This window comes from Cryptomeria japonica, chromosome 8, assembly GCF_030272615.1.
Source record: "Cryptomeria japonica chromosome 8, Sugi_1.0, whole genome shotgun sequence".
Lineage (NCBI taxonomy): Eukaryota > Viridiplantae > Streptophyta > Pinopsida > Cupressales > Cupressaceae > Cryptomeria > Cryptomeria japonica.
In genome coordinates, this window is record NC_081412.1 from 475,117,217 (window position 1) to 475,144,087 (window position 26,871).

At 33.8% G+C, this 26,871-nt stretch overlaps 1 pseudogene; it reads left to right on the plus strand.

The window, feature by feature from the left end:
• The first annotated feature begins 258 nt into the window (after positions 1-258).
• On the plus strand, positions 259-25,420 carry LOC131857736 (DNA replication licensing factor MCM4-like; annotated as a pseudogene).
• Positions 25,421-26,871: the final 1,451 nt, after the last annotated feature.

The following is a 26,871-nucleotide window of genomic DNA, read 5'->3' on the forward strand; positions in this document are numbered from 1 at the left end:
ATCCCTCAAGGGCTGCTGAAGAAGAAAAAAAAAGCTAATACCCAGACCAGGAAAAAGCACAAGAAGAAAGAGGAGACTGTTAAGGAACTGGATGTCCACCAGCAGGAAAGTGACCTACATGCTGATCAAAATCTAGAAAAGGAGACTATGGGAGAAGCTCTTAGGGTTGTTGACACAATCATCACCTGACACATTCCTAAAGAGGAATAGGCAACCCCTGTAAAAACCGATCCCCCTACTAACCCTCCCCCCGAGGGAATGAAAGGCTTCATAGAAACTATGGATTGGCTTATTAATGGTCACAAGAAAGTTGTGGATGAAAATAAAAAACTCTGCAATAGAGTTTTGATCCTGGAAAACATTAATACTGGGGAAGGAAAGACCATGGCCAACTATATAGAGGATCTGAAAAACACCATAGTTAAAGCCGAAAATATAAGGGATGCCTTCAATCCCAGGTTTGAAAAAATTGAGAAGGATTTGCTACAAAGGAATAAGCTTTCTGATGCAAATGAACAAACTCTCTCAGACACTGTTAATAAAGTTGGCAAAATTGAGGAGTGTCTAAAGAGCATTTCCGAACAGAGCCTTAGCATCTTGAAGATTTCAGCAAGCAACACCAACACTCTTATCAGCAAGCTGGATGAAGAAAAGGAAATCCTAGACATTGACCTGAAAACTGAAGGAACAGGGGAAGCTCAAGGTCCTAGAACCCGCATGAGAGGAAAAAAGAAGGAAAAGAAACCCAACAAGGATCTGGAAGAGCTTAAAGCTATCGGGGCCACTTACAACGAGCTGGTGATAAAGGCAGAGGATCTGTTGAAGAAAATTACTATGTAGCGCCTTCTCTATTTCTTTGATGTTGTTAGTTTTGCTATCCATTTTGGCTGCTGGCTTTTTGCTAGTCTTTATGTTTGTGATTCCTTTTAGCTGGACTTTATGGTGTTTATTCTAATTTCCTTTGTTAAAGGTTTTGGGTCCTGAAAACTTGCTTTTTTAATTAATCAGAACTATTGCACAACACCCAAGGGTAAAATGCCCTGAATGTGTTAGAGAGTGCATGCTAGACATTTAAGACCATAAATTTATTTATATATCCATATTTCTTTTATTATCTTTAATGTAATTCAATCATTTATGAAAGTCTAGGCAATTATCCTTTATGAAGAAATACATATGCTAGGAGATAAAGTATCTCATACATGCACAAGTAATACACTCATATCATGACTAATGTTCAATATATCGTATCTATAAAATGATCACATTTACCAAGTTATAATAGAAACAAATATTAGAACCTTAATTAATCACTTGATGGTATACTAGAACATACACCATTTCTCTCAATGCACAATAAATAACATATAGCTGATTATAATGTCCCTCATGATGTCATTAAACAATTTAGTCCATCATATATCTACACAAGAAAAATTACTTATAATAAATAAGTCTCGTTACTTTAGGAAAAATTTAATATCAGATTCCAATCACACCTACTCCTATCACCTATGATCATTTTCGAACATACCATTAACTAGCTGATTTTTCTATATTAAGCATAAAACTAGATATCAGAGCCATACTTGCAATTGGACCTTATTTCCATTCACATTTAATGTCACAAAAATTCAAATACATACATACATTATTATATTCAAACTCATCTTCTATCAACCCTTAACTATAATCATTCTTAAACTAAATGCTTCTAGCAATTGAAGGAAAATTGTCATTTAGGAACACATTACAACCTCACTCAATTCATTTTGAATCCATCCTTCTATAATTCATTGAGTAATCACTTTCTTAAAAGTTGAATAGGGTAAGGAGATAGCATATTTTCTTAATTCACTCGTTTGATCCAGTAGAACATTTCATCAAGATCACACAACTCCTTCACGAAGCTAAGACTTTTATCTTACCAAACCAAACGAAGACGCAATGGTATGATTTTAAATTTTCTATACTATGCATGCAATGCCCAAACTTTACTTCATACAAAACATATATTATAGCATGATCTTTGAACCTATTAATTCTTTAAACTTTCTACATTATTTATGCAAGAGATATTCTACCTACATAAAATTTCTTCTTTTAAATGGAAATCATGGATGCAATACATAAATTTTAATTTTCAATGCAAATTTATTATGTCCAAACTTCTCTTTTAATGTATGAAAAATCATTTTTCGTTAATGAGTATTCAATGCTTCTACTTAATATCAATAAACTCCTATGCACTATGACTCTTATACCTAAATAGAGAAAAGAGGGAGGAAGAACATTGCCAAACAATCAATTGATGCACACAAAAATTATACATAGACAATTTGACTTTCTTAGACATGTCATATTAATCATATAATGCAGCTACTTACATCATTCTCTAATATATGCATAGTCAACCTTCCACAAGGGCTCCTAAAATTATAATGCAGCTAGAAGTCTCAAATCCTTAAAAGTTGTGATTTATTCAAAGTTTCTTTTCTTACATGTAGGATTATACACATAGATAAACACCCAATAGTTCTATTTGGTACCCATACATCACCAATTAACTTCGTTACATTTTACATAAGAGAGTAAAGGAAAGTGAAGGGTGTCATTAAGCTACTATTTGCTTATATATAGTTGCATCTCATGCAAGTTTTTAATTTACACATCATGATCTACACTAAATCATTCTTATATGCATAATACAAACACTTCATCTTTCTATTCATAATAAAATCAATGTAATACTCAAATGTAACAAGATAATCCTATAATTATAGCATCAATTAAGGGAATACACACAATTTTCTCTCACTCTATAACATAATAATTTATAGAGTAAAAACAACCTTTAACATTCAGGTAACCACTAGAAATCACAAGGCAAAGCAAGGCTGCATTAAATCATATAAACATCACTCGCATATAAGAGACATGCATAAGAAATAAATACACATGTTGTGCAAAATTATGAATCCTAGGAAAAATTAGGGATAGAACACAAAGTATACACATCTAAAATCACAAAGGTTCCAATGACCTTTTCTAAATAGAAATCCCAATGAACAACTTAAGTTGAAGAAAAAATTATAACACACCATGAAAGAATAAGAACAAAAAACTTAACCAAAGATCCTAGTGTTTGCAACATGGGCTCTAATACCAGATGTAATGCTTGCCAAAATAGTCTATAGAAAACTAACCAACTAATAAGAAAATATAGAGACAATTTTTCTTTTTTAATCATAATTAACAAATGTAACTCAACTAATCATAAAGATTATCTGAGCATGTTCTCAAATATTACATACATCATCTAAAGATACACATAATTATTTCTACCATGATCATAATAACATAAGTACGAAAGAAGAAATATTTAACATCACATAGATTAACATTCCCTAGGGTATCTCAACACCATTACTTAACATGTCACTAAGAATATAAGCAACATCATAAAACTCTACAATATCACTTCCTACATTACCTTAATATTTAATTCAACTAAATGATAGGAAAGAAATCATTAATATGAGCCATCTTACTTATATTTGATGGACTTGAAAAGAACTAAGAGGGGGGGTGAATCAGTGACACCAAAAATAAAACTACTTCAAACACTAATTGGTAGATGAACTTAACAAAACTTCTAAACACAATGCATGTAATCGAATATGATATAACGACATCCACAATAAGTAAAACCTCCACCATAACACAAGTGTTTGTACATGGAAAACTCAAATAGGTAAAAACCACAGTGAGATGGAACTCACAAGTTAACTATTTGTAGTAATAGATAACTGATCGGTTAGGGTCTACAAAGTGCTCTGCTCAGAGTGAATCTTGTTAGAGATCCCAAAGCTTGATTAGAAGCTTATAGCCTGTGAAAGGTAGTACCCTATTAGGAGTAACCTCGATGGATAATTTTTGAATCCAAACTAATGGATCACCCTATTAGAGGATTTGAACATTGAAGCTTGTTAGAGCTTACCCGGTTAGGGGATTTGAATTCTATTGTGATTGTTGGAAAATAACAGGATTGGTTTGATTTGTCTGAGTAGCACAATACTTGCTTGATCAGATCCTTCTAAACATATTCAAAACTGCTCTTTTGCATACTTGACAACTTAACTCTTTTGACTTTCGCACACAGCATATCACTTTCACTCATATGAAATAATTCATTGTGATGTCAATATATATAGACATTTAGATTTCACGTCGGCCCAAAGAAATCATAACACAATTTCCTAGGTGCACTATATCTGGTCAAGTGATCATAACTCATCACAAAAATACAACCAAAAATTGTCGGTGGGATAACTCATCACTATTTGTGATAACTCATCACACAATTAATGAATACCAATTGGAGTTAAATATATGAACCATTATCCTTGAATCTTCATGTTGTTGTCGATTAATGTGTATCCACTGGTTGTCTTCTATGCATATACTGGTTGTCACAAAGTACCGGTTAGAGATAAACCTCTTCGTATACCAGTTATAGTGTAAACAACTTGAATTTATATCATTAGACAATATAAACATATGTGTGTGTATATGTTTCATCAATGACAACATATGATGAATTCATTACAATCATCATCAAGCCAACAATATTAAATATATTTCATCAACTCTATCCATTTCTTAAAAGATAAAACCATAAAAATCTAACTCATATCTCACATCACCATTACACATGATAGAAATAAGATAACCTATTTCAACAAAGAACCATATCTCTATTAACAAGAATAGTAACCATCTAGTTTACCAAGAAAGTTTTACAAGACTATCATTTCCTACAATACTCCTAGTGATCATTTCTCCTAATATCATAGTTAACATCTATTTAACAAGACATTATATATATACAATTATAACCCAATTCACTTCTATGCTATAGGTTTATTTTAGAACACCAAATCCAAATGCTTCTAATCACTTATTCCCAACCATCATATATCCATACAATTCCAAGTATCAATTCTAAAGCATAATCATTTTCTATTCTCTAATAAAATATATCACACAATCCTACAACATAATTCCCAATGAATCACATAAAATACACATATTTCTAATCCAAATAACATATTTTATTCAACCATGAATCTCAACCTCTAATTACATGAATAATGAGTAACCAAGATACATTGTATATCTAGCAGGATTATAACAACATCACATACTACAATATCCATAGTCACAATGTACTATATCCATATCTTGATTATGTATGAATACAAATACGTCTTCTAATTACAAGTGCTCCAAGAATCCAAGAAACATGCTAAAAAGGTAAGAATACATGCACTCAAACATCCAATGAAGAGGAAAATCACAATGGAAGAAGGAATCAAACCACTTGACCATTTGGAACGATAAGGAACCATCCACCATGCTCTAGAGAATGACACAAGATACCACACACACTCTAGATCTAGGCTGACACCTAGCTACCAAATGACATAAAAATAACAACATCCTCAACTGAAAACATCAACATGAATAATAACCCAAATGACATCACAAGGGTAAATCAAAATCATAAGACTCCCAAACGCTGCCCAATAAAATAAGGCATAAGCAACTAGGATCTACATGTAGGGAAGAGTGTCATCGCATGCTATCACCACATAATAGAAAAGGGAAAGTTGGGATATTTTTATTGGCATCCATTATACTCCTGTAGAATTGTCTCAACCTTTGAGTAAATCAAGGGAGTTTGGTTTTCTTGGATTACCAAGGCCTTCCCAAAGCTCATCTCGAGTTTATACTAGCACTCTAGAGCCATGAGTTGTGGAACCATAAATCGACTTCTTCCCTTATTAATGTGAATCACTACTACCCATCCCACCTAAGATTAATTTATTAAGCTATAACTTGTTTACATAACAAAAATCCCAATGAGATATCCCAATGGTCTAGACCCTGACACCTATGACAAGGAGTCCTGGTAATCTAATCCTTTTTAACTCGACCACTCACTTGGAAGCCCACTCCCCCTATCATGCTCCTAGACCTTAGGGTAACAACATACAAATTCTTATATAAACAAGGGCTCTCACATAAACATAACTTGATTATCTAGGGTTATCTATATCAAAATGATAAATCATAATAAATGCATATCAAAATGCCAATAATCTAGACTCATACATAGGCATCATGCAAATCACATAATATCCAATAATCATAATATCACATATATCCAACATGAGCCCAATAATAAACAAGGCATATTCATCTTGTTAAATCCATAAATAGCATAAATACCATGTTTGATTAAATAAATCAATTTAGAAACATCATAGGAACTTATAAGGATTCAAAAGTCAATCTTTGGACTGACAAAAAATATAATAGAAAGAAAAATTGACTCATGAAATAAAATATAGTAGATTTGTGCATTTGTAGAGTGAAACAACACATTCACAAAATAACTCAGCCGTTATGAAAAATAGTTGAACGCGTATAGATATCAGTTCGATGCATATAACCACAAGAATCATGCATCTAAGAGATAGTCTAGCACTTTTGTGCTATAGAAGAACACATACAAAATTATACAATGCATATAGAGTATATACTAGCTCGCATAAAGTACCCAATATAGTGCATCCATCAAAAAGTTCAACGCATATGATGCAAACAATAGCACATATAAGTCAGGGGGCTAAAAAGTCTCAGAAAATGAAAAAATAAATGAACGAATAAGTTATAAATTTATACAAAAACTAATTACAACATTCGACAACAACTTTTAGGCCTAAAACAATCATAAACACTTACAAAAAAATAAACCTCAAAACAAACATCTAAGACATGTACAAGGCTTCCCAATATTTTACAAAAAAGTAATCCATAGAGTCAAATCCTCCTGGCAACACAAACTACAAACCAAACTCCAAATTCACAACACTACAAATATCCACAAGGAATGGGAACTTTAAAACTCCCAAGGAATAATAGAACTAACAAACCAAGCATATGGTAACACAATAATGAACACCATTCACAGGAATGTAGAGTCATAGGAGTTAAAATTCTAAAATACCAATAAACAAATATCAAAAGATTATAACACAGTAAATACATCAACCATTTATTTACACAAGCACATTGTTTTACAATAGACATGGTGAATTAAATATTTTCAAATATAAATGCATAAGAAAGATTAAAAATATCCAACCTCGAATTAGAAGTTATAAAAATAATATTGTTGCAGAGACACAACCAAGCCCAAATATTCAATCTATTAATAAAATCAAGCCTCCATAAATCCAAGCCAAACTCCAAAATCCAATTCAATTCACATAAAAATGTTCATCCGAAATAGAATTCAGAAATTTCTCCAACCAAGCAACTTCCCAAACATCTCAAATCTCCAAATAAATAAAAATCAACTAGAAACTATGCAACCTTCCCAACCAATCAAAATAATCCAAAATATAATATTTCCTACCAACCATCTTGAAAATCAATATAATGATAATATAAAATAATATTATCTTAATCTCCAAATCTCATAGCCAATAGTAAAAAAGGGTAAGTAAAGTAAATAATAAATAAATAAACAAATGGATAAAAGATAAAATAACAATGAATAATAAATAAACTCATTCACCAATAAATAAAATAGAAAAGGCTAATAAATAAAGTAAATAAATCAAAATCCCAATAAATGTTAAACTATAAAAAAAATATTAAAAAATAAATAATATTATCTCACAAGCAAAACTCCCAAAAAGGTCAATCATAAGAAGGGGTAAGTAAATAAATAATAACAATTAAATTAACAATAAATAAATAAGACAACAATATATAGATAAATAAACAATGAAAAAATAATTAAATGGACAAATAAATAGAAATGCTCTAACAAATATAATTTAAACTCAATACCATTAATATCTCCCAAAAACATATAAAATATAATAAATAAATAATCTTTCATGCATAATTATAAATGCCAATTATTATGATCCACAAAATAACATTAATAAATAATAACCCTTAACAATTAAACACGTATTTATATGTAATATCAATGCCATCCATTAATTTAATTTACTATTAATAAAATATATAAACCAATTAATTAACTAATAATTTATTTAATAACCATAACTCTTCAAGGCAACCCAACATAGGGTAACATGGAATACCACATAATACTAAACAATGCAACTCAAGCGAAGACACCAAAACTGACAATATACCAGCTAAACCTAAGTATAGAATAGTATCTCATGTAACCTCTAATCAACTTGGCATTGGGATTGAAGGCATGCTCAAACCTGTGGTATGGCATCATCTGTCTCACTAATGCAATAGTAGAACAATTATGACAAATATAGCATCATCTTCATCATCATTACATGATATAAACATGAACTGAGGTTAGTACATAACAAAATATAGACCTCACATGCATAATGAGAGCATATAAATCATCAATCCTAAGTCCCTCATTATAATAGCCTTGAATATATTGTTAGCCACATGACATTATAATGTCTCATCTGTCAATATGAAATGTCTAGCACAAGGTAAATCATCCTAAAAAATAATAATGAACCATATGTCCTAAATAGTGCAATAATTACAAAGCTCAACATAGTCCTAACTCTAATAATCACACTAGAGCTTTCAATCAACACAATAATCATAATGAATCCACTACTGTCAAAGAGAAATTTCATATTAAGAATGAAATAGGTGTTGGCATTTTGATAATTTTGTGATTGTCATTGATGGACACACACTTGCTTTGTGTACACTTTCTTGATGTATGAGTTATGCTCAACTGGTATTTATTCCAACTGGTATTATTTATTATAGTCTTTAGACTATCGGTGTTTTGCAGAAGATGTTTACCAGTCTCAAATTGTATGAAGACCTCAAGCGGTTCAAGAATATCAAGCAATACAAAGGAACAAAGCAGTAGTTAACATTTTTCCAGTCTTCATTTTTGACAACCGGTAATTGGTAAATTGGATGAACCGGTATTACTCTGCGATGAGTTAGCAACCGGTATTTTTGTGATGAGTTATCATCCACCTACACTTTGGTGGTGATTTTTTGTCATGTTACCAAATGTGTCAACATGCACTGAACCTAGGAACTTGTAATTTAATCCTATTGGACCAACATGAAATCAGACTCCTTTATAAGGACATCATGTCTAGGGTTTTAGGAGGGGATGAGGGTTTGTATGTGCGATCATAGAAGAGAAGATTAGGTCTTTGTGAAAAAAAAGAGTGTGGAGATATTGAAGACTAAAGTAATGCTGAAATGCATTAACAGTGAGCTATCAAGGATCTAACCAAGTATATTGTGCTAGTATCTAGATCACTCACTTGTTGATTACTCACATCTTTGACAAGTCTGAAACCCTTAACTGGGTAGGCCTAGCAAAACCTTTGTAAATCCTCTAAAAAGTTGGTTCACAACTATGAATCTGATATCCTCTCACAAGGTAGTCTTTGACAGGACTTATCTCCTAACAGAGACCTAGATTCCCAACAGGATCTGTTCTAGTGAAGAACATTGTATGACCTTAACCGGTCTGGTTTCTATTCTATAGATAGTTACTTGTGACTTTATGCTCATCGTGGTCTTTCCCATTTGGGTTTTCACGTCAAACATCTTATGTTATGGTGATTGTGCTCTTGTGGGTGAATGCTTTATTTGCTATTTGGCTTGCATTTATCTTAACCAGTTTATTAGTGAATCTGTTATACTGGTTATCTGCTAAATTGTTTAGAAGTTTGAGTTCAATAAATTTTGGTATACTAATTCACCCCCCCTCTTAGTATTCATCAATTGGTATCAGAGGCAACCTTTCTATAAGTCTAACCACTTGGAAGGAGATATGGGGGAACTCACTGTGAGGGAACTTACTCATCGCCTCACTCAGACTGAGAGAGCATATGATGAACTCAAAGTCAAGTATAGAGCCTCTCTAGAAAAAAGAAGAGAGCATGCTGAGAAACTAATGGAGCTTACTAAAAATAGTTCTTCTGATGAAGCAGACATGGATGCCCTAGTTGAAGAAGTTGAAAAACTGAATGAATCTAATGCCAACCTGATAAGGGAGCTGGAAGGACTGACTATCAGAATATGCCAAGAGCTTAAGAACCAAAGGAAAGCTGAAGACCTGGTAAAAGACAAAGATCATAAGATCTCCAAGCTGAAGCAAGAAATCAGTGGCCTTACCGCTTATCTCCAAGAGAGTAAAGTGGAAAAAGAAGAAATGGAAGGTGAACTAAACATGGCTATTTCAGAGAATGCAACCTTGAAGGAATCCAATGATTCTATTTCCAAAGAACTTACTGAAACAAATGAGATACTTGCCAAATTCAATCAGAGTATTGTTAAGCTAGAGAAAAAGCTTGAATCAACAAAAACAGTAAAGAATACCACTAGACTTGGTTTCTCGAGTTATGAGGAAGGTGAGACCTCTGCAACAAAAGATGTAGCATCAAAGAAGAAACCAACATCAAAGGATAAAGGTAAGAAAAAGTTTAAAGTATTTTGCTTTAATTGTCTCAAAGGACATACTGCTAATGTGTGTAGAAGCAAGGCCTACAATAACTTTCCTTATTTTCTAAACAATAAGCCTAGATCCAATAGATTCAATGGAAACTTCTATGCTTGCAACAATTTTGGGCATAGAGCATTTGAATGCAGGTCTGTTTTGCACAACACTGGGAGATACCCTCCAAGGACTCAAGGAGTTATCCCATAACCCACTGTGAACCGGAATGCAAACCAGTATAATGCCTATGACCATCAGTCAGGTGGTGGTGGCTATCAAGCGGCAACTGGTTGGAGAGAAACATGTTTGATCTGTCATGGTAGCGGTCACACTGTTGCAACATGTAGAAGGAAGAATAGTAGTATGAACAATGGACCATGGAGAACACCTAGAATGGTATGCTATCATTACAACAAACCGGGACACACTGCCAGAACCTACAGAATGAGAAAGAACCTATCGGATAATATACCAATCACTCCAGAAGGGAAGATTGATGTTGAAACTATTCAAGTGGGAATGAATAAAACATGGAAAAAGAAACCTGAATAAGTGTCACAAGATGAACTGGTTTCTGCACCTAGTGTGGAAGTCTCTGAACTGACAAACTGAGCTTCAGAAAAGCTTAGGGGGAGCATATCGATGAAATATTTGAACCCCCAATTTATATCGGTAAAGACCATAACCGGTATACGTTACCTGTCAATCGACAGAATATTTTGAAGTGGTAAAAGGAAAAATTAGGGTTTGTACCCTAGCGGTGGAACATTTATTATCGTAGGTGAAAGATTGTTTAAAAGGGATTTTTGACGCCATTCTCACATATCTATTTTCAAGCGAAGAATTTTCAAGTGTAGAGCAACAAGAGCGATTCGTCTAGAAAGTCAAAGTGAATTAAAAATCTTGCAGAAGAATTCAGAGATCATTTTCAATCAATCAAGTGAAGGACACCAAAGCGGTAATCCAACAACCGAAGTGGTGTGTTGTGAGAAACATTGCAAAACCCTAAATTTCAAAGTGTGATGGTATTTCTTGAAATTTTTGTCTATCATTTAGTCATGGCTTCTGCATCGCACTCCAATTCTACAGCACCTGTAGACTCAGCGATTTTTATTCAAAAGAAGATGAAATACAATACCCTATCCTAGATACCCATTGGAGTCATAGTTGAGAAAGATATTTCAGCGTATTGATTGCAAATTGGAAGACCTAGGATCCCTAGTGATCCATTCCTAGCTAGGTCTATTATGTGGGGATGACAAGAAAATCAAATTGGAATATAGCATCCTAGAGAGGAAGAAACTACACAATGCAGTTTATTTTCTTGAAGAGTTCATGGAAGATCACATCCGCATCATCTTGAGCAGAGTACATGGTGATAAAATGTACCTCGAGCAGACGCATAATATCACACCAGAAGCAATTCATGTCGTCACCGATTTCTGTAACATTAGTGAGGTGCCAACTTTAAGGAAGGTCATCAAGACTTAAATGACTAAGCTCACTAATTCTCTGAGTGACCAATGGGGAATGACTATCAACCTCATCAAAGATGACTTGGTTAAGTATGCTTGCATGGTGATCAGCTACCGGGTGTTTTATGCCAATACAATAAACTTTGTCCCCGCTGCTGCAGTAAATGCCGCCTACAAAATGATTTAGGAAGATGCCTCATTTGATTTGTGTACTTGTTTGCAGAAGCAATTGCTATTGAACCTAAAGTCCATTAAACAGGATAATGCTTTAAGGTTCAGGTTTGGACAACTTTTGGTCGGTATATTTTTCTACTTTCAAGGCTATTTTCTTGGAGTAGGTGATATTCAATGGTATGTTGACCAACCGGTCACTAAGCAAATTAGGGAAAGTCTCCAAGTAGTGGGAACCAAATATTCTGAGGTTCTGAATAAATATCTTGATGAATTCAGGCAGAAAATGAGCCAAAGGATCAGGATTTCTAGAGATATTGTAAAGAAATATGAAGATGACATCTGCTTTATCATAAAGGTAGATGAATGCATAATGGAAGCGGTAGAGCCAAGAAAGGAAGTAGTAGAACCTATGGGGTATGAAGTGATGTATGACATGTTGGATGGGTATGCCTCTACCCCGATTGCCTCACCTCTAGATGCTAATAAAAAGTGAACTGACACCTACTTGGAGAGAGTAACACCAGTTGAAGATCCTATAGTGAAAAAGGGCAAGGCAGTGCCATCGGTATTTGCATCAGTTACCTCAGCCAACCCAAAAGTGACCAAGCGGTCACCTACTAAGAAGAAACCGAAGTTGCACCCGCTAAAGTATTTGAGAGGAAGTAGAAGACCAAAAACAACTCACCGGAGTCAGAGGATACCGAACTGGAAGTGCAGCCTAAGAAAACTAGGCAATCAAGCAAGAAGGCTAAGTCTATCGGTAATGCACCTGCATCATCAGCACCAGTAAATATAGACATCTCTTCTTATAAGCCTCTGACACATTGTCAAAGGACTTTAAAGAATATTAAGAGAAAGGTGCTTGATGACAAAAGAATATTTTGATGATTTTTTTGATAATGAGAAGGAAGAAGTAGAGCAGGAAATGATAAATATCTGTGTGTTAATGCTCGGTCGCCATATGAAATTAGATCGATGACACTTGATTCTTTATAAAATTCTTTGGACAATAAATGGTGCATTGCCGTTGAGAAAGAACAGGAAATAAGGGAGAAAGTCTTTGCTCAGTACTTTCTCGATGCCTCCAATTCTGAATTGTTTGAGATAATGGAAAAGAATAAAGGTCTCTTCTTCATGAGAAGAAGAAGACTCGGGCTACTAGAAGGCATAACCTCTGAAGTGGAGAAGGACACTCATCTACATACAAAAGTTGTTGTTAGATTACATCAAGTGTCTGAGGCTAATAAGAAAGTTGAACAAGAACCTAGCCTATCCTCAGCCAAATCGGATGAGGTATATGATGGTGAAGGAGAAAGAGTTACAAAAAAGGTTGGCACTATTGATGTGGATGCATTAGATGTTGAAGATGTCAATCCGGACACAGAGAAGGAGAAACGGGATAAAGAAAAACAGAAAAGGAGAAACTGGACAAGGAAAGGGCTGATAAGGAGAAAGAGGAGAAAGAGGAAGAGAAAAAGAAAGAGGAATTGAAAAAGAAAGAGGAAGAGAAAAAGAAAGAAGAGGAGAAAAAGAAAGTGGAAGACAAGAGGAAACATGAAGAAGAGAAGAGGAGAAGAGGAAAGAAGAGGAGAAGAGGAAAGAAGAGGAGAAGAAGAAAGAAGAGGAGAAAAAGGAGGAAGAATATAAGAAGAAGGAAGAACTGAAGAAAAAAAAAGAAGAGGAACAAAAGAAGAAAGAAGAAGAAAAGAAAAGAGCAGCAGAGGAGACAGAAGAAAAACAAGCCAAACAAGCGGAGACTCCCAAGGAAACCGGCAGTCAAGCCAAACCGATTGACATCGCCAGTCCTATTGATCTCCAATCTGCAGATGAATCAGAGTTGCTCCAAAGCATAAAGCTTGCACATGAACGATTGGAAGCATTGAGGGGGAAGAAGGAACAAGATGTTATTCAAATTGTGGTTGATACTCTTACTAGTTTGATTCCCGGTACTAACCTCCCCAGTACCGATTCCTCTCTATCAAAGCTTAAACTTCTATGTACCATTGTAGAGGACCAAGTCCAATTCTTGGATGAAGTTGTTGAAGAAAATGCAAAGAAGAAGCATGAAAAGGAACTCAACACTGCCTTAGTCAAGAAACTGAATGAGCTTTGGTCTCAACTTTAGAAAGAACAGAAGGATGTAAGTGTTGCTATGGATGAGGGCAAACTACTGTTGAACAAAATCAGTCAACCCCATCTATTATGTGATGATGTGCTCAAACAGAAAGATAAACTCCAATCGGAGTTCCAAGCATACATCAATAGTTTCAAGTTGCCCTATGACTCATTCACTACATATGGGAAAAAAATTCATCATTATCAGCTTCAGACTGCCAGGATAGAATTAGAGATCAACAATCGGTCAAGAGATTTGCAGGAGCTTCAACTGGTCTTATTTCCTAGACTGCAAATTCTTCAGAAATGCTTTCTGAATATGGAAGCCTTAACGGTAACTCAAGAGATGAGCACCATTGATGCCATGGAAGAATGGGTATCTCAGATGCAGACTGAGAGTGAGGTTTCTACCTCATTACTTGATTCATGGTCATTAACCATGAAGACTTTTATGCAGGATTTTAAATTTGTTTTTGACGAGTTTCATTCCTTATTGTCATAAACATTTACTCAATTTTAATAATAATGAGACACAGGGGTTATTTGGTAGTACTTTGTCATTGTTGGCAAAGGGGGAGTAGTATTTAAAATTTTGGTCAATGTTACCATTTCATGTATACTTTCATGTTACCTCTTTAAGGGAGTAGTATACATTGTAATTTTTGCAAAGGGATAGTGTATATGCTTAGGGGGATTAATTTTGCATATGGCATATTTTTGTTGTAAAAACACTTAGATGTCTAAATTTTGCTAAGTGTTGCCATCAATGCCAAACGGGGAGATTATTGACATTTTGATGATGTTGTGATTGTCATTGATGGACACACACTTGCTTTGTGTACACTTTCTTGATGTATGAGTTATGCTCAACCGGTATTTGTTCCAACTAGTATTATGTATTATAGTCTTTAGACTATTGGTGTTTTGCAGAAGATGTTTACTGGTCTCAAATTGTATGAAGACCTCAAGTGGTATTAAGACCTCAAGCGGTTCGAGAATCTCAAGTAGTACAAAGGAACAAAGTGGTAGTTAAGATTTTTCCAGTCTTCATTTTTGACAACTGGTAATCGGTAAATTGTATGAACTAGTATTACTTTGTGATGAGTTACGAACTGGTATTTCTGTGATGAGTTATCATCCACCGACACTTTGGCATTGATTTTGTGTTGTGTTACCAAATATGTCTACATGCACTGAACATAGGAACTTGTAATTTAATCATATTGGACCAACATGAAATTAGGCTCCTTTATATGGACATCATGTCTAAGATTTTAGGAGGGGATGAGGGTTTGTATGTGCGATCATAGAAGAGAAGATTAGGTCTGTGTAAAGAAAAAGAGTGTGGAGATATTGAAGACTGAAGTAATGTTGAAATGCATTAACAGTGAGCTATAAAGGATCTAACCAAGCATACTGTGCTAGTATCTAGATCACTCACTTGTTGATTACTCACATCTTTGACAAGTCTAAAACCCTTAACTGGGTAGGCCTAGGAAAGCCTTTGTAAATCCTCTAACAAGGTGGTTCACAATTGTGAATTTAAAATCCTCTCACAATGTAGTCTTTAATAAGACCTATCTCCTAACAGAGATCTAGATTCCTAACAAAATTTGTTCTGGTGAAGAATATTGTATGACCCTAACTAGTCTGACCTTAACCAGTCTGGTTTCTATTCTGCAGATAGTTACTTGTGAGTTTTTGCTCACCGTGGTTTTTCCCATTTGGGTTTCCACGTCAAACATCTTGTGTTATGGTGATTGTGCTCTTGTGGGTGAATGCTTTATTTGCTATTTGTCTTTCATTTATCTTAACCGGTTTATTAGTGAATCTGTTCTACCGGTTATCTACTAAATTGTTTAGAAGTTTGAGTTCAGTAAATTTTGGTATACTAATTCACCCCCCGTGTCTTAGTATTCATCAATAGGAAGCATTCAGAACATGAAAAAATCTAAAAGTGTTTATCACAACCTCTCATAGAGGGTGAATTAGGGAGGGACACTACACTCCCCAAAATTAGAGTATTTACGTGGGCTATAATTTATCACAAAATTCTTACCAGTGATCGACTTGCATACTTGGGAATAGGTCAAAATTTTAATTATGTTTTATGTAATCATATTATGGAAACGTTAGACCACCTCCTTGTGTAATGCAATTTTTCATATTAATTTTGGGGAATGGATCCAAAGAAAACTACATTGGACAACTCCACTTCCAAATAATTTTACAAGAAGTTCTAGAGAATTCGCCTTCACTTCACTAGAAGTCCTTTTTGGTAGAAATGTGGGTCATTTATCCACCTATATTAATTTTAAATATTTGATGGGAAAGGAATAAAAAGGATATTTCCTAAGTAATCTCACTCTATTAAAAATGTGATTCAAGAAACTGAAAAAGTAATTTTCAAAAACGTCAAAGCCTCAACTCCCAATTCAAGGCATTTATCCTCCTTGGTTACTTCTTGGGATTCACATATGTCATCAAAATGAAAATACTCTTACCCCCCAATTCAAAGGGAGGGTACTGGGGAATTTTATACGAAAGATAGATACAAAGTCAATTAAGTGTAAACCATCTCTTTTAGGATTCACAAAAAATATCTTTGATGTAGCTGCAAAGGGTAATCCTGGAAGTTTGGCTCTTGACCATGTTCTTAGATCACATAAGTGAAGGGTTTTAGAAGCTTTAGAATGCAAAATTCTAGATGGTTCTATTAATGTTGCAGAAGCTAAGGCCTCTCTTTTAGGTCTTAACATAGAAAAGAGGCTTAACATTTCCAATCTACTTATTGAAAAGGATATTCGCTGATAACTATCAATGCTCTAGCTCATAAATAGTCATCAAACTAGCAATTAAAATACATATTTTTAAAATAATGGGAAATAATTATTTTCTTTCAAAATTATCAAATTTATCGTACACACAAAGAAGGAGATAAAGTTGCAGACTATCTTGTCAATATTGGAGCTAATCTCAATAGTCGGGAAGCCTTTTTCTCACACGAAGAGCTTGTTAATATTGTAGATCTGGTGTAGGAACTGAGGGAAAAATTAAACTAAATATTTTCTAACCTATGTTTTAGTTTTGTAGATTTGATGTGTTCTATTTTTTTTGTGGTGATCTCATTTCATGTTGTTACATCACATTCCTACTGGAATCTTTCGACTTTATATCTTAGCTCATCATTTGTGTCACTTATCACACTTGAACTCATGTGAGGCAATTTATTTTGCCCATGCTAGATATTAGATCACGCAGCCATGAAAATAAAGAGATGTATGTGGAGCTCTTTCAAGTGTAATGTGAAATTGAAAATCTTTATTATATATGAGAATGAAGTCTTCAAATCCTACCAAATTAATTAATGTTCATTTCTAAACGTTCCATCTTCACATTCTTCTACAATTGTTTTCATGAAAAAAAATTCACACATGTGGCTACACCTTTTAAGTTTTTCCATTTGGTTATCTTTCTCATTTCAACTTAATTTTAATATTGCCAGGGAAGCTTAAGTTTGTTCATTTTTGCCTACTGCTAGTTTTCTTTGTCATGGTGAATTCAGTAAATAAGGCAAATAGAATTTATGCATCATACAATTATAGGATCAAATACCAATGAGATTTTGGGAGTCCCTAGTATCAATTTCAATCTATTCTTTACATCTTTTGAGTCTTTTAATTTTATTTCAAATCTTCATCCATGGAAGATGCCATTAGTGACTTGATTGGAGACCACATCCTTTCTCCTCAATCTCCTTGTGCCTTGTTTCCATCTCAACTCCTATCCATTTTCCTTTCAATTGCTACAACCTCTATCAATATTATAATGTTTTGTCCCATATTACATATGAATTTGTACATGATGAATTCAATGCTAACCATGCTTTTGGGGTGGTTGTGAGGGGTTTAGACCTTTCTGAAGGAGAGAATAATAATGGCATATTATTCCAAAGAGTAGAACTCTAAAAGAAGCCTAAAATAATATCAATGTATGATTTTTTAAAGATTTCTATTAAAGTCCAACATGATCAAACATTGGGTAGAGCATTGTATTCTTTCACAGATAACATTGTTTCATTGAGGATTGGAGCTATCTAGAATAGGTATAGGGAATTGTCTCTCCTCATTAATCAAGAAGGCAATCATAATTCTTAGTCCTACAAGATGAAAAGTTTATTTTTTGGTCATCCCAGGATCCTCCAATGTAATTTTCATTTGGGTGTGAAAGAGGCCGATGAACATATTAATAAGGTTTGAGTCATGGATTTTAGGGACATCAAAAAGTTTGTAAAGAAAATTAAAGATACCACAAAGGAGTGAGGTTTATGGGACTTCATCCCAAGCCTTTTGTTAAAATTTTGGCCTATTATTCTATGGGTTTAGTATGTTTTTGGATGGTAAAAGCTTTGCAAATATTCTATATTTCCTCTTCACTTGGTCTATTCTCTTGTTATCTTGGTGTTTCTATTGTGGATTACTTGCTTATCTATCCTAGTTAAATGCATATAGTTTGTAGGTGGAAACCATGTTTTTGGGTTGGTTTTGTTATTTCTCATCACCTATTTGAGATTTTCTCCCTATTTTTTGTTTCTATATCTATTCAACTCTTATACTTTATTAGATTAATATATATACATACTTTTGTGTTCTTCCAAAATAAAACAAATGTACTATATATAATTCTAGAATGGTATTTGCATATTGGGGTAAAGACTTTTATATGTATCTAGGTAAAATAAGGTAATTTCCTTTGAGTAATAAGCTTATCTCTTATGTTGATAAGACAAACCTTATTTATTCGAGTTTTTTTTGAAAAATATTACAAAGATTCTAATTCAACATAGAAATATATTTAAGATATGTGTTGTGGTAAAGGTTGTTTAATGGTTACAAAATCCGTTGTTGGCCATTAAGTACTAACAACTATTAGAAATTGTTTAAGGGAAACCTATTGGAGTAAGACATAGTACGTAAGAGAACCTTGGTTATAGGAACTTATTTGTAGGTATCTTTTAAGAAACATTGTGAGGATAATTGCATGTGACTTTGATTCATTTGAAAGTGTGTATGTAGGTGGTTCTTTGGTGAATGATACTTGTATGTCCTCAAGTCCATAAGGGAAGGATCGAGTGGAAATAACTCTATGGATTGGGTTTGTTCCTAATTTTCTTGACCTTTCCTCTTTTATAGGATTTAAATGAGGCTGAAATTTGGTAATAAATGGTTATAAAAGAGTTACAAAAACATGTTAGCTTATATTAAACACATAATTTGATTCTAATTAGCAAGCTAAAGGAAGTGAATGGGTTGACTACCTTATAGTTGGTATTTTCATTAGGGTACATTTTGAGTTGATGCCACCTTGAGGTAGTTCTATGTGATTATTATATGCTTGTAAAGCTTAACCTTAGACTAAAAAGAATACATGAATAGACTTCTAAATAGGTCGATTGTGTTACATACTTATCCATTTGTTCACTACTATAAATCTTATTAAGCATGAGCTTCACAAGCGTGAATCATTGGAATATTTATGTAGTGTTAGGTAGTCACTAGAATATGCTAATGACCGATAAATAGATACTATAAGAAACTAATAGGCAATCACCTACTTCATAGAGGTGAATTTGCCAATGGCTACCTTAGAGTTGATGTAGTTAGAAGGTAGTCACTAGAACATACAAATTCTAGTTTCCTAGAGCTACTATTGTATCTTTTATATTAGTGCATATTCATCTAGTTCACAAAAAGGAATGTTTACTAGGGGTTATCTAGAATTTGATACGGTAATAGCTACAGGGGTAGTTACCACAACTATATTTGGCACCAATTTTCGACGCATTTTTGTTGAAATTTTGACGAACTATCTTCGGATTATTGGTGAAATACTCAACAAAAATTTAATCACTAAAATTTTGTCACTTGTTCGACATTCCTATTTTTGTCAAACTCTTGACCAAGTGTCGTTGGATGGTTTAACGAAAAAATGCGAGCTATTTTCATCAAAATATTGACAAAAAAATTTGTTAGTCTTGCGATGAACAATCAACACAAAACATTGTTAATTATGACAAAAATATCATCGCACATACAACAACTTCATTGGATATTTAACTAGTTCATCATAATTGCGACGATGTGGAGCATGCCAATTTGACAAAATTATCGTCGCACATACAACAACATCGTCGGATGTTGATTTCACAAGAGTCAAAAAACAAAGGATATGAAATGGCGAATCTTTTGCTATTTTGCGTAGTCTAAATATGAAGGATGCAAAATAGAGAACATGTCGTTGTTTTTGCGAAGCTAAAATAACAATTTGTGAAATGGTGAATACATCCCCATTTCGCGAAAGACAAAAGAAAGGATTGCGAAATAGCAAACTCGACGCTATTTTGCGAAGGGCATCAATTACCACATGATAATTGGTGAAAAGGTCACCATTTTAAAAGGAGGAAGAACGTGGGTTTGCGAAATGGCATTATAAACTTTAATGTCATCTTGTGCGCATGAATTATGTGAATGAACTATAACATTCAGAGGAATGATGGCAGAGATTGTCATCAACGGTGAATGGCTGTCATAATTGAGTGTGAGGTGTTTAAATCTTGATTGGACTGGAGAGAGTGTTGTTGGAGTACCATTTTATTGGTATAATGTTGTATGTAGAGTTGTCTTGGGTGCCTTACACAATGTGGAAGCCAATTTCTCCTTCCATGCTAACAAGAAATTAGTCCCATTTCTTGGATGATTCATGGATAGGAGGCTAAAAGGTTTGTTTTCATTTAAGGATGAGCACTTGTATGAGGTTTTGGAGATGCTGCTGGGAGAGGAAATTGTCCATGTAACTCATCTCTATAGGAAGAACCAAGAGGCATATTCATTGATTGCAACCTAAGGTTTCCAGTTTGAGATAGAGGTGGACAAGATGAAAAATGCCTTGAGAGTTGTAATTGACTCAAGGTATCCATTAAACCTAGATAGTGTGTTTGCTCATGTGGTCCCAATGATGGGAATTATTCTTGAGGCAGGGGTAGCTGGTTCGATGACACCCTTACCATTCATTTGATAGGCTGGTGATGATTTGAAGGCAAGATGCAAAGCTCTTTCTTTTCACGGGTGTTAGGCACTCAAAACTTTCAAAAGGTTGAACCAATGTCATTAGGTTTTAGGGGTTCTTCATGAAGTGGCATGAGAAGAGGTGGGTTGAGAGTTGCGACCAAGACCCCAGACTTCCCAGACAATGAAATGACTCTCAAACTTCTATGAGGAACTGGAGTATAGGCTTCCTCTGGGTTAATCCTTCCATGGCCTATGGAGTTTGCATTGTCTATTTGTATATTTTTGCTCTATGACTATTTTCTCCCCAATTCTATATGTACGTGAGGATTTTTGCTAGTAGTTCTAGTATGCCGATTCTACATGTAGTAGGGTTTTTTTTTGCTAGGATGGTGGTTTTGAGGGTGGTTTTTTTTTTTGGGGGGGGTGGCAGAACTCTGGTGGTTTTTCAATACCACCTATACTTGCATATTTGTAATATTTTATTTCCAAGCAATACAATACATAAATTATCGATCAATATTTTTATTCCAAGTAGTACAATACATAAATTATCAATCAATTATGGATCAATATTGTATTTTCAAGCAATACAATAATGAATGCATTCTAACCAATAAGAAGGGTCTAACAATGAGTATATTCATGTGTATACTCTGTGTATGCTCTGTGTGGTTCATATATCCATGTGTATGCTTTGTATTTTCAAGTGTATGCTCTATGTTTGGCTCTCTATTTTTAGTTAATTTACAATATGAGAATAACAAGAGTGAACCAAATGGGATATGAAGGTCATAGATGTTTCATGCTTCTCACCTTTGTTTGAGAAAATTAAAATCAACATTGCTTGAGGAAAAGTAAATTTGGGAAGGGCGGACTATAATGTCCCTACTTTGAAATATAATTTAATGATTTCATAATAAATAATAATAATAAAATTAAGGATTAGAAACTATAAACTTATTTCTAGGATTAGAAGAATAAAGGTATTTCTTTTGCATAAATTTACATAATTTGGTATGAGGCTTATTGTACACGTGCTAAACCAATTTTGTAGCTAGACCTAAATTTATCACTGAGATGTTGTGAATACCCAATCCACCTTTAGACTTAAATCTAAACTCATGTTTGCTAATGAGATTAGACAGTTTTTTTTAAAATCTAGATTTACTTTCAAAATGAAATTTCTGGTAACTCTCTAATTTTGTGACTACTGATTTGGGAGCTTTTAAAACAACCATGTAACAATTGGTAGTGGTGTCAAGAGCTGATTTTATCATTTGTATTCTAGATGCCATTGATAACCAGTTGTCTTTCCAATTAGAGATCCTACTTTTTATGATTTGAATGTTTTTTTGATAGTCTAAAGATTTATTATGAACCATGAAGAAAGGAATGCCAAACTACTTTCAAGGTAATTCTATCATTGGAAGTGTAGGACTCTAGTAATATTAGCATTTACAAGACAAATAGAGTTAAGGATGAATACCTTGGATTTGGATGAATTTATCTTTTGACCAAAATCTAATGAGTATCTTGCCAGCAAGGACTTAAGAGTTGAATAGGGAGAACTTTTATAAGGCACCCTACATAAATATATTCTCACCACTATCTCACTATACAAATCTTTCTTTAATAACTAATTTGACTATACTTGTTTATATGAGCAACCCTTAATATAATTATTAGTATCTTCTGATTCCATTTTGCAGTTGCAGATCAATAGAGGTTAAAGGTCTTTGCTTCCAAAATCCAATCAACATCTAAAATCAGAACCTTTTTTAGTCATTTACCCTAGGGGACATTACAAATTTGTAAAATTTGAACCTCATTTAGTCAAAACCTTAAGGCACCCTACAAGATGTCGTTGAATAGGGAGAACTACTATAAGGTACCCTACATAAATATATTTTCACCACTATCGCAATGCATGAAGCTTTCTTTAATAAATTATTTGACTATACTTGTTTATATGGGCAACCCTAATGAAAATAATGACTAAATGACTAAAATCGGGACCTTAATTCAAATAAAAGATTCTTAGTGAGCTTTGAAATTTGTAAGGTAGTGGCATGTGCGGATTGGCCTATTTAAAGATGCCATGTGTTTTGTCTTTGTCCAGAAGTGTTGGATGGTCACATAACACTAGCAACCAGGTACTTATATCATTGAAAAATGAAGTTTACAGAACATAAGGTTAGAGCTTCCACAAATCATGTCAATTTATAGATACACATCACTCTCAATTCCCCATACCCAATCATATAACATTAATCATTCATTCATCCAATAATAACATATAACATTAATTCATTCATCCACTAATAACATATAACACTAATTATTTCATCCATTACTAACATATTAAATTCATTCATTAACATACACATTCATTCAATAACATATAACATTCATTTTTTAAGTTTTTACATTATCAAAAATATGGTTGTCATAATATGATTACAATCATTTTTTTTGGTTTCTTTTTTGTAGCTAAATAATGAATAAGTGGAGCATCATTTTATAAATCATCCCTCCCCCCTTCAGTTGTTTTGCCCTCTGCTAGTGATCTTAATGTATGCCTACTCATGTATTCATGACATGGAGGCTGCTGCAAGGGGGGTCTATTGTAATAACAAAGAAATGTTAAATTGATATGTTTTATTATTATTGTTACAAGTATTTTATTAATTAAAAGAACATTATATTGGTGCTCTTTACTGGATAGGGCCACATCATGTTCCTAATCTTGTCTTATAGCCTCATGCTCAACATGCTAAACACCCTCTAAATCCTCTAGAGTTGAAACACAAAAGGTTACATTAATTAATACACCAACTGCAATTAAATATGTTTAAAAGAATATTAGAGTTATAATGAATAGTTCATAAGGCACAACACTTGTCATAGGTTTTGCAAAAAACATAATTTTCTGCCCCAATAAGCCGTCCCTAGTCAATTTGAAAAAAAATAACACTTTTGTATGTGCATATGTTGGCTCCTCAAGGCATTTATACAAGTGGTCATGGAAGTTTTGTAGTTGGTTTGACTTCTTATGTATCAATGGAACTTGAAACTGGTGAAATAGTTCTAGAAAGTAGAGCACTGGTATTGAGTGATAGGGTTATTTGTTGCATAGATAAGTTTGACAAGATGTTGGATAATGCTCGTAGCATGTTACATGAGGTTATGGAATAGTAAATAGTGTCAATTGCAAAGGTTGGGATCATAGCATCTCTTAATGAAAGGACATCGGTTTTAGGTTGTGCCAATCCTAGCAGTTCACACTACAACCCTAGACTATCAAATATTGATAATATCCAACTTCCTCCAACCTTGCTTTCCAGGTATGATCTCATCTACCTAGTTCCTGATAAAGCTAATGAACAAACAAGTTGATGCCTTGCAAGGCATCTTGTTTCATTACATTATGATGAACCTGAGGACCAAACACTAGATGCATTGAACCTCCCAACCCTAACTTCATATATCACTTATGCAAGACACCATATACATCCTAAAACATCTGATGAAGTTGTAGAGGTTCTGATCTGTGGTTATGTTGAAATGCATAGTAAGGGCAACTTTCCTAGTAATAGAAAAAGGGATATCACAACACCTCATCAAATTGAAAGGTTGATTTAAGAATTAATGAAGCACTATCATGCATTCAATTCACTGAGTGCGTCAAAAGGTGTGATGTGGCAGATGCATTCCACCTACTTGAAGTTGCACTTCAACAATCTGCCATCGATCATTCAACTGAGAGCATTGACATGGATCTCATCACTATGGGAGTTTCAGCCAGTGAAAGAATAAGACGAGCCAATCTTGTTTCATTAGTTAGGATTCTTCTCATGGAAAAGATGTAGGCAGAGGGATCATCAACACATATAACAAAGTTACTAGAGTAAATACACAAAGAGGGATCCGAGGAAGTCAACCTCAATGATATTCACAATGTAATTGGAAACCTTGTGAGTGAGGGGTTTGTTACAGTCCTTGAAGACAATGTTAAGAGAACTTGAAAAACATTTAAGGATGATACAACACCCATATGATAATTAGTAACAGTGTATTTCATAAGACTGATGTCTTAGTGTTGTGACAAACTAATTTAATATGCTTTGATAATTATGCTCTATAGTACATCGCTGGGTACTTTCTCTTGTAACAAAATGTTGAAGTAGGAAGGAATGGAAAGCATGGTTGTACAATTTGATGACAAAAATTGACATCAAAAAATAAATTAAAATAATGTAAGAACCATAAAATGGTTGGGCAAACCCTATGAAAGAGATTTTCATGCCCAATCCCATACAACCTAGGCAATCTCATGAAGGAGATGTATGCCTACGAACTCCATCAAAGCTGATACAATTTTTTTGCCCCAGAAAGCCTTACCCACTCAATGTAAAAATACACAATACCATTTCAACCTTGTTTAGTAAATTGGAAGGATTTTATAGTAGATTTGAAGATTAATGGGAGTTGACCAAAATATAGAATGCAACACTTATAGTGGATTTGTTGACACTTGCACTTGTTCGTCCTCTCTCTCCCTCCATTTTTCAATTTACGGTTAGCTGGATGCTTTCTGGGCGGCCTTGTATTTCAATTGATCCTTGTAGTCATTATGCCAATGAGGGTTCTACTAGGATTGCTTATAAAACTTGATTATGCCATATGTATTGTAGCCCCAACTCTCCTCTCCTGCACACACAAGATTCAAATAAAAACTAGCCAAATAGACTAAAAGTTTATTTTTATACTTTTAAAATAAAATTTTATATTTCAAATAAAAATAAAAATTTGGAGCCAATTATTTTTCTTTGTTTTAATTATTATGTAAACTTGAAGCAAAAAATATCTACAATACACTTTATTTGAACACCTCCTAGAAGATATGAAGGCCTAAAAAAAATAATCTAATAATAATGCAAGTTTGGGTGCATTGTCATTGAAAATTATGGTATGTGGGAATTTAATAATGTTAGCTTCAACTGATTTTTGAAATACTAGTTTGATAAGCTCCACCAAGGAAGTGTACATATGTTTTTGATGATTTTGGACTATTGAATATCCTTGTGGTATAACATGTGCTAGTTGCTGGACATTTTGAAACATTAGGATATTTTTATTTAGGTACATGTTCGAGCTCTAAATGAATTTGGATTTAATTACCGAGCATCATTTGATAACATTTTGGTTTAGCCCTGTGTTTTTTTCATTGGTTTAGTTATTATGTTATCTTTGTCTTTATTATAGTTCTCAACCAAAATGTTGGCAACAAGGGATTTATAGATGGTGACCCCCATATCTATAATATCATCAAAAGTGGGAACACAATGGAATTGTAGATGAAAAGCCATTCTAGAATTAATATTTATGATGAAAATATAGAATTTGTTTTTTGGTTAGGCCAATGAAACTACCTAAAAAGGCAACTCCATAATTTAAGGAAGGAAGAAAAAAATCC